The following is a 17302-nucleotide window of genomic DNA, read 5'->3' on the forward strand; positions in this document are numbered from 1 at the left end:
AAAATTACTATTAACTAATCCAAACCAAATTTCACTCATCTTAAGATTTGTAATGTTATTTTACAATTTTTCAAAATTAGGGGTAGTTTTCACCCCTAAGAACAATCAAGGTTCATCGGCATGACATAAACTATAAAGCAGAGGGTGAGTTGAGCTTAAATCCAAATTTTTATCCAAATCGATCCAAGGCGAAATCATTTTTTTAGAATTAGTAATTTTTTTACATTAATCTCTAACAAGGGTTGCTTTTTAAGGGTTGAAATATGATGGAACTCTATTCAAAAGTATAAAATAATCATTATTTAACTAATTCAAACCAAATCTTACCCATATTCAAGTTTAATATGTTATTTTATAATTTTTGACAATTAGGAGTAGTTTTCAACTCTAAAACCCTTCAGCGCACTTCGGTTCGATATAGATTTTGATCCTTGAGCTATCACCTACCTTCTGTTAAAATTTCAACTCAATCCATGCAGGACGAAAAAATTGCGAGGTTTTAACTTTTTTCGAGCTTCATTTCCTGAACTATGGCTTAAAACCCACTTCTAGCCAAGGAAACCACCACGGAAAGTAATTTTAATTCTCGATGGCGATTCGTCACATTGTGGTAATGTGGAGATCCTCGAGTTAGCCAAGGACAACGACATAGTTCTACTAAGTATACCAAGTCACACCACACATTTTTTGTAACTCCTTGACAGAAGTGTTTTTTAAATCACTGAAGTTGTACTAACTACAATGCTGAGTGTAGTAAATTTATGAAAAATAACCCTTCAAGGAAAATTAATAGACTGCAGTTTGGAAAGGTTTAGAGCTTTGCATGGTCCAAATAAGCTACTGTTGAAAATGCCCTGCCAGGCTTCAGAAGCTGTGGTGTAGTACCACTGGAAAAGTGTGCTATAACCGATTATGCTTTTTTAACTCCTCATCAAGACTGTACTGTAGGTCTATATGAAACTGTTGGAGTACGTCAAAATACAACCTCGTCTACTGACCAAGACAGCAACACTACTAACAACCCTGATACTGCTATTGATGATAACGTTGCAGTACCCAGTGCTTCGAAAGACATACTCAACTACCTCAGCGTGAAATAGATCAGACTAAAAGACTTACACCTTGATATTTGACTCAAATTCCAATTTTGAAGAAAGGTAACTACTCGAGGTAAGGCTGCAAGTGTAGCCAAACTTTTAAGCTTACCGGATTCAATTGGAAATATTTTACAAAGCAAGGAAAAGAAAGAAAAGGAAGAAAGAAAACGACTCCCGAAACCTTAAAAGATCGATGCTTTATCGAAAAAATGAAGACAGACCTAAAATAAAAAAAAAGGTGAATTGGCCTAAAAGGCTTATTGAATCAAACCTCAACTGCGTCTCCAAGGACAGTGACGATGAAATCTTTATTTTAAATGAAAATGAATGTGTAGGTTGCTATAAAGACTAGGACCAAACTACTAAGATTGTGTTAAATGTTCTGTTAGATGCACGAAAACTGCACAAAATATGTGAACTTTGCGATGGTTGAGAGAAAAGAGGACTTAAAAAAAAACTTTTTACTCAGGTGTTAAAAATAAAATGTAAAACACTTTTTGTTTGATTTTGTAACACATTCTTAGAAAAACGTTTACAATTTCACCTATGATGTATTAGAATATTTCTTTCAAAACATAATACACTGTATTAATGCAATTATTTGTGTTTTTTTGTATCATAGTACCCTTAAATTTACTTATCCAACTATCCCCTATAATAGTGTGGTCCATCTAACCCAAAGGGTATGGGATAGATGGACCACATGCCATTTTTATAAAACTATTTTTAATTTTACATATAACAGATATAAATGCATTATTTCGACATATAACCAACATTTATCATAACAAAATGTCACAGTTTCTGTTTCATAGATATCGGAGCAATAATCACGAAGTAATGCCAAAATTAAAAAAGGTGGTCTATCTATACCGGAATTTATAGATATGTGAGATCATGAATTACTTCAATAACAGTCATTGAGAATGTTTATATTGCATCTGTTCTACTACGTAAACTAGTCTGTAACGCTTTTCAATATTGTTCCTAGTATTGTTTAGACTGGTCTGCTATTGTCAATAATTCCCCGACCGTTTTTGAGTTACATTCTCAACTTTTACCTGCAAAATTTCTGCAAACCGACCATTACGATTTTTTGGACTTGAAAGACGATCATATCGCATAGCAATGAGTACACTTTTTGTTTCAGAATCATATTGGAATTAATAAAGTGTGCTAATGAAATACGTTTCACATGGATTATGCGGATTCTTATAAAATTTTGCCAACCACGATTGGTAATCAAACATGATGTACTCGTTAGCCTCGACAATAAGAAAATTCTGCGATGAGATATTTTAATTATAAGAGATATTAACATTATAAAAGATGTATTGAACAGGTGGAGGTAACAACAATGGAGACAAACTATTTAATAAAACAGTGTCAATACCTCTTCCTCCAACATCCATAGAAATTAGTGGCACTACAAATCCTGATCCAGATGAAGAAGAAAATGATGATATGCAATATGCTAATTTTGTATTAACTCAAGGTAACCTTTATGATTTGGTTCTTGATTTTAATTTTTCTAAAAAACAAGCGGAACTGTTGGGGTCGCGGCTTAAGGGTTAGAACTTACTTAGCAAACGTACTAAACTATGTTACTTTAGAAACAGACAATTTGAGGATTTTTTAGAATAACGTCTTTTAATTTGACCCGGTCAAATGCCTTCTTAAGTTCCACGAAACATATATATACCAATTTGTTGTATTCTAATTATTTCTCTTGAACTTGCTTCATTATAAATATAGCGTCAGTGCATGATCTTCTCGACCTAAAACCTTGTTGTTCCATCTCTTGTAAGGTTGTTATGTGTTTTTGTTTGATTTTTCGTGAAAGAGTCATAATCCTAACCTCGATTTTTAAGTACTCTTCATTCGTGTTGATTTTTCTTATAAGTATGTTATTAGGTATTTTACGGGGATTTCGCATATTAACGACGTGAGAGTCCTTATTGTCAACGGAATCAACTTTCCTGCCAGATCTGAGTCTCCGATGCCCATAATTAGTAAGTTTTTTTTGTGTTGTACAGCCAATATTGTACTAGAGATATCCGTAGGGATCTTTAATAAAGTTGTTTCTGTTTGCGTTCTACGTTTTTATGCCGTTGACCAAATCACTGATTCTTCCGCCTTTGGAGCTGGTTTCTCAGTCTTAGGTTGTTCTCAAGCTATGGAAAAGAAAATGTAATGGCATGTGAATCCCTCTCAACGACGAGACTAAACTGTACACATTATGTTTCGCTGATGACCAAATACTGATTGCTCAGGATCATGACTCGGAAGCTAATAGAAGAATATAACAAATGGGGCCTCGAAGTCAATATTAAAAAAACTGAAACCATGTGTATTGGAGGGACAAAGCAGTCCATTGTATTAGACGATGGGGTAGAAATTAGACACTGTGATGAATACAAGTACCTGGGTATGAAGACAACTCAAGATGGAACACTCGATGCTGCTATAAAAGACAGAAACATACAGGGTAGAAAAGCCATATCCATGATGAACGGCATTCTGTGGGACCAAACAATATCTAAAGCGAACAAACAACTCATATACAACACCATACTTAAAAGTGTAATCACATATGGCAGTGAAGTTTGGCCAATGAAACAAAGAACAGAGAAACTGTTACTAGCAACAGAAATGGACTTCTGGAGAAGAGCAGCAGGCAAATCAAGAAGAGATCGGATACCAAATGAGAGAAATGATGGGAGTCAAGCATACAATAGTTGATGACATAAAAACAAAACAGTTAATATGGTACGGCCATGTACAGAGAATGCCAGATGACAGGATTCCGAAACAGATTTTGACGTGGACACCACAAGGAAGAAGAAAAAGAGGAAGGCTGAGAAGAAGCTGGAGAGAGGGAATTGAAAAAGAACTAGAGGAAAGAGAAATCCCTCCAGGCCTATGGTTAAATAGAGAAGAATGGCGGTTAGGAGTCGGAAGGCGTCGGAGAACGCTATGAACCGATAGTAGTAGTAGTAGTTCTCAGTCTTAGGACAAAAGAGTGCCCTACCACCAACCAATTCTTCCGTCAGGGAAATGCGTTAGCCATCTATCTATATGGATGCTGCTTTCACTTTTTCCTTTATTGAGAATAAGATCTTTCAGAATTTCTAAACTCTCTAGAACTTTAGAAAACAATATATCCTATTGGTGAAAAGGCACTGCTTCCTGTTCATGTTTATGTACAAGGCGTGTCGATACATCGCGAATATGGTAAGTGATTATTTGGAGAAGATTGATATTAGAACAGTTAATTCGCCAACACATAGTCCAGATTTAAGTGGCATAGAAAAGATCTGGAATGAATGGTAAAAAGGTTTCCACGTGTTTTAGAATAAACTTACGTTTTCTGTTAATGAATATGGTACTATTTTAGTTTTTGGTACATTTTCTACAAAAGTTTCGTCTATTATATTATTTAACAATTCGAGGAATAACAAACAATTGAAATTTCCGGTTTTTTGTCCATCAGTATGTAATATTTTTGTGTACATCGGTATAAAAATTAAAAGAATTTCAAATATTTGCAAAATCTTTCAAAAACCGATTTCTTTGCCACCGATTCTTATTCACCTTGCCGCATTTGGTTGTCAACTTTCAACTAGAAAGGTTCTTTGTAAGACATTTACAATGAAAATGCACCTGAACCTAACGTCGCAACTACCTACTATAAATAACCAAGATCATAATAGCAAGATTAGTTATCGTAAATATTGTACTTTACCTACTTCCGATTTTTATAACTTTTCTAGCGGTATTTAGCCATTCGCCATTCATAATAAAATTTAGTACCTCTCGAGATTGATAAAACTTATCAACAGAACAGGTCATAAACAACAACTGTTTGTAGCATGCGACCCAAGGTTCTTGGTATTATAAGGTATGAATTTATTTAAATAGGACAAGACTAATTTTTCTCTCCTCAAACTGTGACACATTTACTGTCACGTTGTATTGTGTTTTATAGGAATTTGTGGTCATGTATCAATGATCTATACCATTATCCGATTATTCATACACGAATTTACAAGAAGTGCGAGTTCCAGATGAGTGACACTCAATTCGGATTTAGAAATGGATTGGGAACACGAGAAGCCTAAAATTGGTTTAAATGTGTTAACGCAACAATGCAGAGACATTAATGTAGATGTATATGCATGTTTTATTGACTATCGAAAAGCATTTGACTGCGTTAACCATCAAAAGATGATCGAAATTCTGAGAACAACTGGAGTTGACGAACAAGATTTACGAATTATCTCAGAACTATACTGGCACCAAACGGCAACAATTGAAATAGAGCACACAACATCCGAAGATATACAAATCCGACGAGGAGTGAGACAGGGTTGCGTCTTATCACCGCTACTGTTTAATTTGTATTCGGAGTCTATATTCAGAGAAGCATTAGGCGAGGTCCAAGGCGGAGTTAAGATTAACGGAATCAGCATAGACAACATCAGATATGCTAATGATACCGTCTTAAATGCAAGCAACGCACAAGAACTACAAAATATAATAAATGCGGTAGTTCGCCACAGCGAGATGTTCGGTTTACATCTAAACGTTTCCAAAACTAAAACTTAAGTATTTTCAAAGACACCAATAAACGTACATGTGTATGCCAAGGGTCAACTAATAGAATAGGTAAATTCCATAAAATATTTGGGAGCAAATATCAATAGTCAGTGTAATCCAAAAAAAGAAATCCTACCAAGAATCGAACAAGCAAGGAAAGCATCTTAGAATCCGAATGATCAGATGTTACGTTTTTTCTGTCTTACTGTATGGCTGTGAAAGTTGGACAATGGACTCTGAAATAGAAAAAAGAATAGATGCCTTTGAGATGTATATATACAGACGAATGTTGAGAATTCCATGGGTACAAAGAGTTACTATTGTTGAGGTACTTCGTCGCATGTGTAAACAAAAAGAACTACTAAGAATAATCAAAGAGAGGAAAATGCAATACTTGGGTCATGTGTTGAGAGGCAAAAGCTATGAATTACTTCAAGTTATACTGGAAGTAAAAGTACAGGGCAAAAGATCAGCAGGAAGACACCAGAACTCGTGGCTGAAAGACCTGAGGAGATGGTTCGACCGCTCATCCGCAGAAATCTTTCGCGCAGCAGTTTCCAAAACTACAATTGCCATTTGGATCGCCAACCTTCGAAAGGAGACGGCGCCATGAGAAGAAGATCAGTGATCTAAAATTAAGGAGAGCAAGACCCACCCACAACAGTGAACCAAAATATTAAAAATATCAAATAAACAAGCCTGCAGATGACGCACAAAAAAGTGATCTATAATTCCAGTTACCGATTTGAAAAAAATAACAGGTTCAAACCAATTCTTTTACATGAGATATAAGATATATAGGTGTTATGCCTACACTGCACTATCGGCGATGGTGGCTGATCGTGTGATAGTCTATGATCGGCACAATTATCCTGCAAGCGTCTACACAATCGTTCGTAATATTATGTCGAAATTGGTCGAACCACAACCACTTTGATGCGTCTCCGAAAAACCAACAATTGATGGGTTGTAAGGAATCGTAGACAAATGATGGGCAAGTATAGCCGAGTATGCTCTCTACAGAGTCGTGCATTATGAAGAGGGGCCATTAGAATCAAACACCGATTTCGGCCAATGGCAATGATCGAAAAATACGGCCAAAACGCATTTTGCCATATCGCCAATGTCCGAAATATCGCTTTTCGGCTGTTTAATGTAGAGCAGAATGCATTCTAGACCTGTGAGAATAGACCAGAATGCATAATAGACCTAAATGCATTCTGGCATTCAAGAAAACGGCAAGCATATAAACAAAACATCTAAAGACCGACGCGACGTGATACAGAAAATTAATTTTGTTGTTTATCTAAGTATAACATTCAAATTTTAAAAATAACATAGGTTTAAAAGGAACGGAAAACACTACGATGAGTAGATTTTTAGGATGCGGTTGGCAAATTCTCTACAGTTTGTCAGAACTAGGAACGACTTTGAAAATCCTACAATCGGCACGCCCACTTGCGCAGTAAAATTACCGGAAATTATCTTAGTATGGAGAAGTAAACTCGAGCTGTAAATTACGTTTAAAAATCAAGTAGACGAGTCCCGGCGTTCATCCATTTCTTTCTCCCCGAATATTTTCTTTCTCTACTCTTGACGAATAATACCTTTGTCGGTTTGTAAAATTATAGATGCGCCAAACAAACCAAAAATATCTAATATGCATCTTCTTCAGTTGTCTTTGTTTTTTATCCGTAGCACAGTGAATTCTGTAAATGGTTCTGATAATTGTGGATGAAACAAAAATCTTGATCGGGTTAACTTTGTTTCTCAATTATTTATACTTGACAGCGCGACTTCATTTCATTTGTTATTGGGTCTCACCATTAAACCTTTCCTTGCACGTGCTTCTTCAACTGACACTGATTGCACAGTAATAAATAAATCTCAATTATTTGCCGGGTTATGTTACGATGCCAAGATTGGTAGGGGAAAATCGGGTGAATTCATAGGACAGTTTGGACTTGGAGAAAGAAATGAGCAAGGAGACCGATTTGGTGAATTTGTATCAGAAGAGTTTGTAATTACTAACACCTACTTCAAACTCCCATACAGAAGGTTATACACGTGGAAATCACCTTAAGATACTTCAGGCCTCCTCCTCAATCTTTTCTCCTTTGTAAGGATGTAGTGGCGTCATGTAATTTGTTTGACTATTTCTGTGCAAGTATCTCTCTCCTGTGCGTGTTGTTTTGCTTCGAAGAATGAGTAACCAGTCATCCCATTTATTTGATCCGACCATTATACTGGAGATCTTCCTCTGGATCTCTTACCCGCTACGTTACCTTCAACTATCATTCGCTCCATGCCTTCTCTTCTGCTAATTATATGTCCAAAATATCTTAGTATATTTTGGTTGATAGTTGTGATGAGTCTAGTTTTTATGTTAAGTTCTGCTAAAATTGAGTTATTTGTGCGATGGGCGCTCCATGGTATGCGCAACATTCTACGGTAGACCCACATTTCAAATGCCATTATACGCTTTGAATCGGCTTTTTTTATTGTCCAAGTTTCTGAAACATAGGCAGCGATAGGAAATTTTGTGTTTTTTGTGATGTCAGTGTTCTTCCAAATTTTCTCGTCTTCACATCCTCCACTGTTAAAATGGAGTAATAACAGAGCCTAAGTAATTAAATTGCCTGACCACTTCGTAACCTGCCATGATTCTGATCTCTGCCTGGTTGTTTCTAATTCTATCTATGATCATCACTTTGGTTTTCTGCATATTTATTTTCAAACCATATTCCGTACTCACCGTGCCTACAGTAGTGGCCAAAATTCTGGAAACTTTACAAAAATTTTAGTTTTGTTATCAACATTCCACTTTTTCACAAGATTTAAGTTTATCTATAATTTTATTGCATCGTTTTATGCTTCTACCTAATATTTAGCTTCTATTTTAAGAGGAAAACCCCTCTAAAAATTTGAAAATAAATAAAACAACGGCCATTAGCTATTAGTAGATATATTTTAAAAAAATAGTACAATGGTTATTATCAAGAAAATTAGTATTTGGTGGAATTACCTTTGTTTTTTAGGAAAAACTCGATTCTTTGAGGCATAGAGTTCACGAGACGAGCCAAATCTTCTTATGTAATAATTCTAAACCAGTTTTGAATAATGGCTTCTATCAGTTCTTTCTTGTTTCATGGGTTTCGGCGTGATACTAACACTTTCAGCCTTGACCATAAATTTTCTATTGGATTTAGATCGGGACTATTTCCAGACCAAGGCAGGACAGTAACGTCATGGTTTCTCAACTATTCCATGGAAGTCTTAGCCTTATGACAAGGCGGTTTATCCTGCTGGAAGATGCATTGTTGGGCATCCCTTTCAAACAAATTAAAAAAAACAAAACTCTGATAGTCGGCAGCAGTTTGGCTTGCAGTATGTCTTCCTGATATTTTGTTGCATTAATATTGCCTTCTGTTACTGCTAAACTTCCAACTCCATTAGCGGTCATACAAGCCCATACCATAACACTCACAGCATGATTCATAGTGACTGTAGTACACTGGGGCAAAAGGTATTCCCATGGTCGGCGGCGGAAAAAATTCACTTTGTCACTCCCAAAAATCCATTTTTTGTTAAGGAACGGCTTCTTTCTAGGTAGCCAGTCGATTTGACAATAGCATTAATTTCTTTTGCAGATCTGCGACCATCTTCTAAAGACAGTCGGCATCTTCTACACTCATCGTATGGACTAACTTTCTGCCTGTTCTTTTTAATGATTTTGTCGTTCCAGTGTTATGATAACGTTTACAAACTTTTATTACACCTGATTTTGTGGCACCACCATACAATTTGTTTGTTATTTCTTGATATGTGAAACCTTCTTCTCGAAGGATAATTGCTTTCACTAACCAGTCAACACGTTTTGGGTTTCTTGGTGCCATTTTCTTTGGATCGACACTGATGTATTCCTCCCCCTACAATTAAACAATATCACCTTAGTAACAGCTACCTAGTCACTAATAAACACTGGAAGTCTCACGAAACTGTACCAAATGCTTCCAATTGGGTGGCTTACTGACTAGCAAAACCCTGACGCAATAAAGAATTGCCAATGGTGCCATTCACAAATCTCGAATTTTCGGCATTTCGCTTGAATCTATTTCCTTATTTATTAAATAATTATGTTTATATATATATATATATATATATATATATATATATATATATATATATATATATATATATATATATATATATATATATATATATATAGAGAGAGAGAGAGAGAGAGTGAGAAATACATGAAATATTAAGCAAAAATATACAATAAAATAAAAATGTAACTGTACTAATAAACCATATAAATGTTTTTTTTGGTCTGGAAGAACAAACACCTAAGACAAGACACAAAAACAAGAATCTATAAAGTAGCAATTAGACCTATATTAACATACACGGCGGAGACAAGACCTGATACATCTAAAACGAGACTACTACTAGAAGCAACAGAGATGAACATACTTCGACGAATATCAGGGAAAAGTCTGTTGGATAGAGAGATAATCTAAACACAAAAAGAGCATGCGATATATAAGACATAAATGGATGGGTGACAAAACGGAAACAGAGTGGAACGAACACATTAGTAGAATGGCAGAGGATAGGATAGTACGAATAGCACGAGATAAGTCACCAAATGGACGAAGAAGTATTGGCAGACCAAGAAAAAGATAATGCGATAATTTAAACAATCTAGGAGGCTAATTTTGAAGAGAGAACAGGCTTTCAAGCCTACATACAAGAAAAAAGAAGAAAAAGAACTATATAAATCACGATCATGGGACGATAATTACTGGCAAAACGATAATTTTTGTAAAATTTCCAGAATTTTGGCCACTAGTGTAGCCTATTCATAATTTGTTCCAGTTCTTCTGCTGATGACGCCAATATAATAGTATCATCAGCATAACGTAGGTTTTTGATTTTTCTTCCTCCTATCGTTGCTCCACCTGCAATTCCTCAAAAACTTGACGCACAACATGTTTACTATATATATATTGAATGGAATAGGGTATATTATGCATCCCTGTCGAACTCCAGATTTTAATTTGAAGTTTTTCGAAACCACATTAACTCTTACATTAGCAGTATTATTTACATACTTCAGGCCACATAGTCAGAAATCAAATAGATTACATTATGATTAATAAAATATTCCGTAACGGCATTACATCCTTCAAGACATAACCAGGATCCGATATCAAGTCAAACCACAACCACTGATTTGCAAAATGAGGCTAAAGAAGGAAGATTCGACGCACAGAACAGACATAAAACTGTAAAACAGTATATACATAGCAATTTGAATACCGTTATTCAATTTGATATAATAAACCAGGAGCTTGAAACATTGCATAGAGTTTCACAAGACATACAAGAAAAATACAATAGGTTATTTAAAAGACATTGGTTTATACATATGTTATTTTTAATGTCGCTAATAAACCCCTGTGTTTGCCGCGAAGAAAAAAATAGTTTTTTGGCGTACGAGTGCCGTAAATTTCGTACATTTCAATATACGTTTTGGAAAAAAGCTCATTTCCACACCACCTGGAGGTAGAATAACCGGCGCTTTTTTATCGTGGTGTCCTCTATAGGCTTAATCTGCATCTCCCTTCGCTTTGGTGTTCCTGATGGACCAGCCATTGCGAGTTCGTCGTGAGCAGCGATAGAGACGTCACAGGTCGAAATTTCTGCCGCACTGCAGCATCAGCTACGATGCGATCACGTTTGCTTGAAAATAGTGTCCGTTTCTACCTCTTCATCGTAATCACATGATGGAACTTGCGAATTATTACAAGCACCAGCATTTTAACGAAGCTTTTCTGGAGCTGGAGGCTCGAGTGCCGTAACAGAAATTAGGCAATCTTTAACAAGGAGTCTGGAGCTGGGAGTTCGAGTGTCGTAACAGAAATTAGACAATTTTTGTTTCTATTCCATCCCCATTGTTCTGTGTTTTGTTCATTCTCGTACCACTGATGAACCTGGTGATAGATTTAGAATGAATTGTCATGCTGCTGCTTCTGTGGGTGGTATATCCATACTCGTTTAAAGGCATGCTTTTCTTACTTTTAACATGACTGTAACCGGATAATTCAACAAGGAAACGTTCTTCTGCTTTAGCAATTTTGAGAAAATACACGCTTGATCACATACATAGAGCTGTCAAAGGAATAAGATCTATATCTTCGTTATGGTATTGAATGCCGATGAAACACTTATTGCGGTATTGATGACTAGTGTACCCGCATCTTCCGAGGTTGGTGAGACCAATTCAAGAATGCTAATAAGGCGGTTGTTGTTCGCAGCATTCCCCAGGTTCTACTACAACCAACCAACATTCTACTAGTCAAAAAGTATGTCTAATTTCATGATCGTCGAGATCGCTCCGCATATTTGGTACTACGGTTTGCTACATCTTCAGGATATCCATCGCTTACGATTGTGGTATTGAATTCATATTTCGATCGAACGTACGTGATGCAAATGGTTCACCACGATGCCAAATAACTCGGTTTAATAAATGTTGTCCATGGATGACATGCATTGTATCAATGTTGCTTTCATTACCGCTTCTTAATGACGAATGAATGCGTAAACGCCTTAAGTTTTCTATGTATAAGGCATTTAAGTAATGTTCCGAAGATAAAAATTTTGGCGACACAATCGCATCTCCAACAATGTAATATTTTAGGGAAATATACGAAAAAAACGAAAAATACGAAAGATCACATCAAAATCTATAAAACTACCAATTTTGAAAACTCACGGAAAACTTTACAGGTAACCCCCTTTTTTTTTACCAAATGACTGAGCTATAATGGAAGCATGGGAGAAAGTAGGTCGATTTTTATTTATGTCCAGGCAATTCAATAACAGATGCAATATTCATATTCGATGTGTTCTGTGGTGCACTGAATAAGAAAGTAAACATCTACAACTTATGTACAAAAAAAAACGTACGTTAAAAAAAAATATTTTTAATCACATTTTTTAGTTTCAGTGACATTGTCTATTTTATCTTCTTGATCAGAGCCCTACATCATAGCTGGTTTAATCATTTGGTTATCTAGACGAGTTTCTGGCATCTATAAAATAACTGGAGCATGTCGACTAAGATATGGAAAACTCCTACACAAAACGAGGCAAGATGGAAGGCTTCGAGGTGGCATATACGTGGCGAGGGAAATTACGAATACTCAAAAGGATCAAACTAAAAGGCCGGGATGGATTATCAATTTTACCTTTACATAAAAAACGTTCTATAATTTATACTTTTAAAGAATTTAGATAAATCAATATTGCGTGTGATATTGATGAATAATTAAATTTTTTAACCATTTAATATCGGAATTTCTATTAATAATACATATACTAATGAACAAACAAGTAACTATCTCATTATCAGAAAATTATATTTAATAGTACTAAACAATGTATATTTAAATATGATTAAATAGTTGTAGAAAGATAATTATATATAAAATAAAGCATAAAAATTATGGTTGGCGCAAAAATTTGTAAAGTAAGACCAGAGTCTGCGACTGATCAAGCCTTGCTGTAATGTATAATTCACATCACATCTACACCATCTTCAAAACTAAAATAAAAAGATAATTACATGCACAAACTAAATCAATAGTTCCTTCTTCCTTCTTACAAATAGGCTCCTAATGATTGTTTCTTCTTCGATATTAACCTCCTGCGTTGTTTAAATTATCACATCGTGTCTTTCTTGATCTTCCAACAATTCTTTGACCATTTGGTGATGTGTCTCGTACAATTGGTACTATCATACCGCCTGTTATTCTGCTATTGTGATAGTTCCATTCGTGGTTCCTCGCATTTTGGCATCAATTGGTGCCGTACTTTTTTTTAATACAACTTTGTGAATACAATTTTATCCTTTTTTGTCACTCCACTAATCCGATTACGCATTCTCATTTTCGCAACATGAATTCGCTGTTTCTTATACTTATCTGCGCAAAATTTCAGAGTCATACATTATAGTTCTTCTTGTGAGTTTAGAGAATTTGTCTGTGAGTTTCATTGGTGTTTCACGAGATTCCTTAAATTTTACCCATTATTCCATATTTTATCGATTACTGCATGCATCTTCATCTATTTCCTCATGTCCATATTGTGGTATCTGCATCACTAGTAGCCGTTCTAAATATAAAAAGATATGTCAGATATACGCACGAGAAAATGGAAGAGCTCTATGAGGTATTACAAAATAACAGAAACATTCATGAAGACCGGACCATGAGAAGCTTGCGTCCTTTGAAAAGTGGTGTTATCGTTGCATGTTAAAAAGATCATGGAATGATAGAGTATGAGAATTGAACCCAGTACTATGGGATAAGAACATCAGCATGAAAACAAAGAAAAATATATATAATACCATGACAAGAAGTATCCTCACTTATGGGTGTGAAAATTGGACAATAAATAAGAAAACCCAAAACAAAATAAGAGCAACAGAGATGGAATTCCTAAGGGGAAGCTGCAGAGTAACAAGAAGAGATAGAATAAATAACATGGAGATTAAGAGGAGAATGGGAATGAACTCCGACATAATAGACTACATCGAACAGAAGAGGTTAACCTGGTACGGACATGTCAGAAGAGCAGACCAAAATCGGTGGATAAATAGAATAACAGAGTGGAGTCCGATAGGAAGAAGAAAGAGAGGCAGACCCCGAAGATCTTTCAGAGATGAAGTAGACGAAGCAATGAGTAGAAGAAACCTACAAGAAGGGGACTGGCTAAACAGGAAAAATTGGAGAAAACGGTTGAGTGAAGGAATACAGTGAAAACTGTGGAAATCCTTGTATATATATGGAATGATAGAGTAACGAATGTAGAAGTTCTCCAGAGAATGAAAAAAAGTGAAGAAATAATCAGCATCCTCAAAACGAGGAACATTCCTCAAAAAGAACGCTTGAATACTTTGAACGCGTCATTAGTGGGCCTAATATATATATATTCAGGGATTCTATAGTATTCACTGCCTTCCCTCGCTCAACCGTTTCCATCTCTCTCTGTTCTCCCATTCTCCATCGTTTAGGCCTCTCTTACTGATGGCGTCGTCTACTTTGTTCCTCCAGGATTTTCGGGGTCGTCCTCTTTTCCTCCTTCCTATGGGGCTACATTCGGTTATTCTCTTTATCCATCTGCTGTCGCTAGTTCTTCTTACATGTCCATACCACTTTAGTCTTTTTTGTTCTATATATGTTAGTATGTCTGTTTCTATTGATGTTCTTTGCTTCATTTCGTCATTACTTCTCCTATCCATTCTTGTTATTCTGCAGCATCTTCGCAGACATTCCATCTCTGTTGCTACTATCTTACTGCTGTTTTTCTTGTTTATGATCCAGATTTCAGCCCCATATGTCATAATACTTCGCACTAATGTTTTTAGTATGTCTAAAAGTATGTAATACTGCAAAATTTATAATGCAGGGAAAAATAAAAGGCAATCACAGTAAAGCAGGTCACGAGAAGAACATCGTGGCTTAAAAACTTGCGAGATTGGTTTGGACTTACAATACTTAAAATGTTTAGAACAGCGATAAATAAAGATAGATCCAACCTCCGACGAGGAGGCAGAACCTAAAAAAGAAACGACCAAAGTATTATCGGCTACATCCTTTATACGGAAAAAATGGAACGACTAATGAAAAATATAAAAACGAAGAGACACTGAACTAAACACAAAACATAGGTTAGTGAAGGCAGAAATATTACTAGATATTAAAATAAAGGAAGGACCAAAACAATTCGTATATCGAAGCTGGATGAAGTATTCACTAGGTAACTGTACCAAGCTAAGACAGAGGAAGAAAGAAACATGAAAAAAAAAATACATATGGACACAAATAACGAGCAAGACAAATCACAATATCGTAAACTTGGAAACAAAGTGAAAAAATTGATAAGAAAGGCAAAGAAACAAAATTGGGAAATATTCCGTACATATTTCACGGCCTAACCGACTAATATGGAGGAAATATAAATAGAAAAGGGGATGACGATGAAGAATCTATTGAACGTATTAAATTAAAATAATTTAAAGTAGCAAAAAAGATAAAGAAGTGAAACGGAAACAATAATATAAAAAAGGTAAAGTCTTGTCAGGCCATCGAGTTGGGGTATCTACATTGTGAAAATAACGTGCACCCTTTCCTCCATGCTATGGCATGCAGGACGAGCCATACAGTCTGTAGTCAACACCCCAAGATATAAGTGGAAACACAAAGTTTATCAATACTCATACGCTTATGAAACGCACCTGGCGGATCATAAGGGCGGAGGGACGGCATGTAGGGATCTACATTTTACTCTTTTTCAACTTGTCTTGAGTGAAATATCTTTAATCTTTCCTATCAGCCTCTCGGGGCTAACTTTCGTTTATTCCGACCCTAAATGGCTATTAGGTTCTCGAGTGCAGACGGGTCACTATATTTCGTCTTACTACACACTCTAGGAAGGCAACAAAAAACCAGCTAGTCTAACTTTCCAAAGAAACAATCATGGAAATGGTTGATCAATACAACGGCCCCGAGTACGAGCGCTCCTTAAATGGAACAGGGGTGCTAAGAATCTCCCGATCAGCTAGAAGCATGAATACAATTTCTAAAGAAAAAAAATAGGTGCATGGAATGTAAGAAGCATGTACGAACTAGAAAAGGTTCACAACACGATAAAATAAATGAAGCGCCTAAATATAAGTATCCTTGGAATAAGTTAAATCAGATGGTGTAGCAATAACTCTGACGAAGACAATAGATAAAGCTGTAAACAACGTCCTCCTATTCTCAGACAGGATACTGATGTTACAAATACAAACAACAACAATAAATGTAAATATATTACAACTGTTAACCGAATGCAAGAATCTACCTGTCACCAGGTGTATTTAACTAATATTCGACAGATGCAGAAAAAAAACTGATAAAAATTGTGGAGAATAGAATGGAAGGGGAATAAGAAGCATTTAGAAAAGGAAGAAGGACAACAGATAATATTTTGTTAATAAGAAACATACCTGATATTCGCCGATCCGAGGAAAGCCTTTGATACTATATAAAGAGGGACTATCTGGAACTGCCTGGAACAATTACAAATACCAAGGCACATAATTAAAATAATCAAGGGTAATTATGGACCTGTAATAGTACGAAGTTGAACACAAATAAGAAAACTAAATCATTCTAAACTTGTTAAAAAATTCATGATTACGGTAGGTCGGGGCAGACACTTAGACCTCTTAAGGCGGGTACATTGTATTACCCCTATCATGCGGACTAGACCCATGAGCTTCGCCGTCTTCGCCGTTTTTGGGGCTGAGGCTGTTCCGGACTCCCATATCTTTCAGAATCAGCAAGGACTCCAAATCTAAAATCCATAACACTATAAGGTAATCAAAAAATAAAGGTAATCCTAAACATATATGGATAAAAGAAATAGAAAAATTAAAAAAGGAAATTAGCGCAGAAAGGACCAAATTAATGATAATCAAAAAATGAAAAAATAGGAGAAAAAATGAGAATAACAAAATCTACTGCAAAGGACAAGAACTAGAGAAA

At 35.7% G+C, this 17302-nt stretch overlaps 1 protein-coding gene across 4 annotated transcripts in view; it reads right to left on the bottom strand.

The window, feature by feature from the left end:
* Positions 1-17302, bottom strand: part of LOC140432676 (transcription factor E2F1-like) — a 142857-nt gene that overhangs the window by 68642 nt on the left and 56913 nt on the right. The window contains exon 2 of one of the 4 annotated variants that reach the window (XM_072520733.1): positions 16762-16824. The exons of 2 other annotated variants lie outside the window; for them this stretch is intronic. The gene's annotated coding sequence lies outside the window, so the exon portion shown is untranslated. Of the gene's footprint in view, positions 1-16761; positions 16825-17006; positions 17112-17302 lie in introns of those variants that run through there. One more of the 4 variants, XM_072520736.1, reaches the window with a different exon arrangement.

This window comes from Diabrotica undecimpunctata, chromosome 1, assembly GCF_040954645.1.
Source record: "Diabrotica undecimpunctata isolate CICGRU chromosome 1, icDiaUnde3, whole genome shotgun sequence".
NCBI classification, from domain to species: Eukaryota; Metazoa; Arthropoda; class Insecta; order Coleoptera; family Chrysomelidae; genus Diabrotica; species Diabrotica undecimpunctata.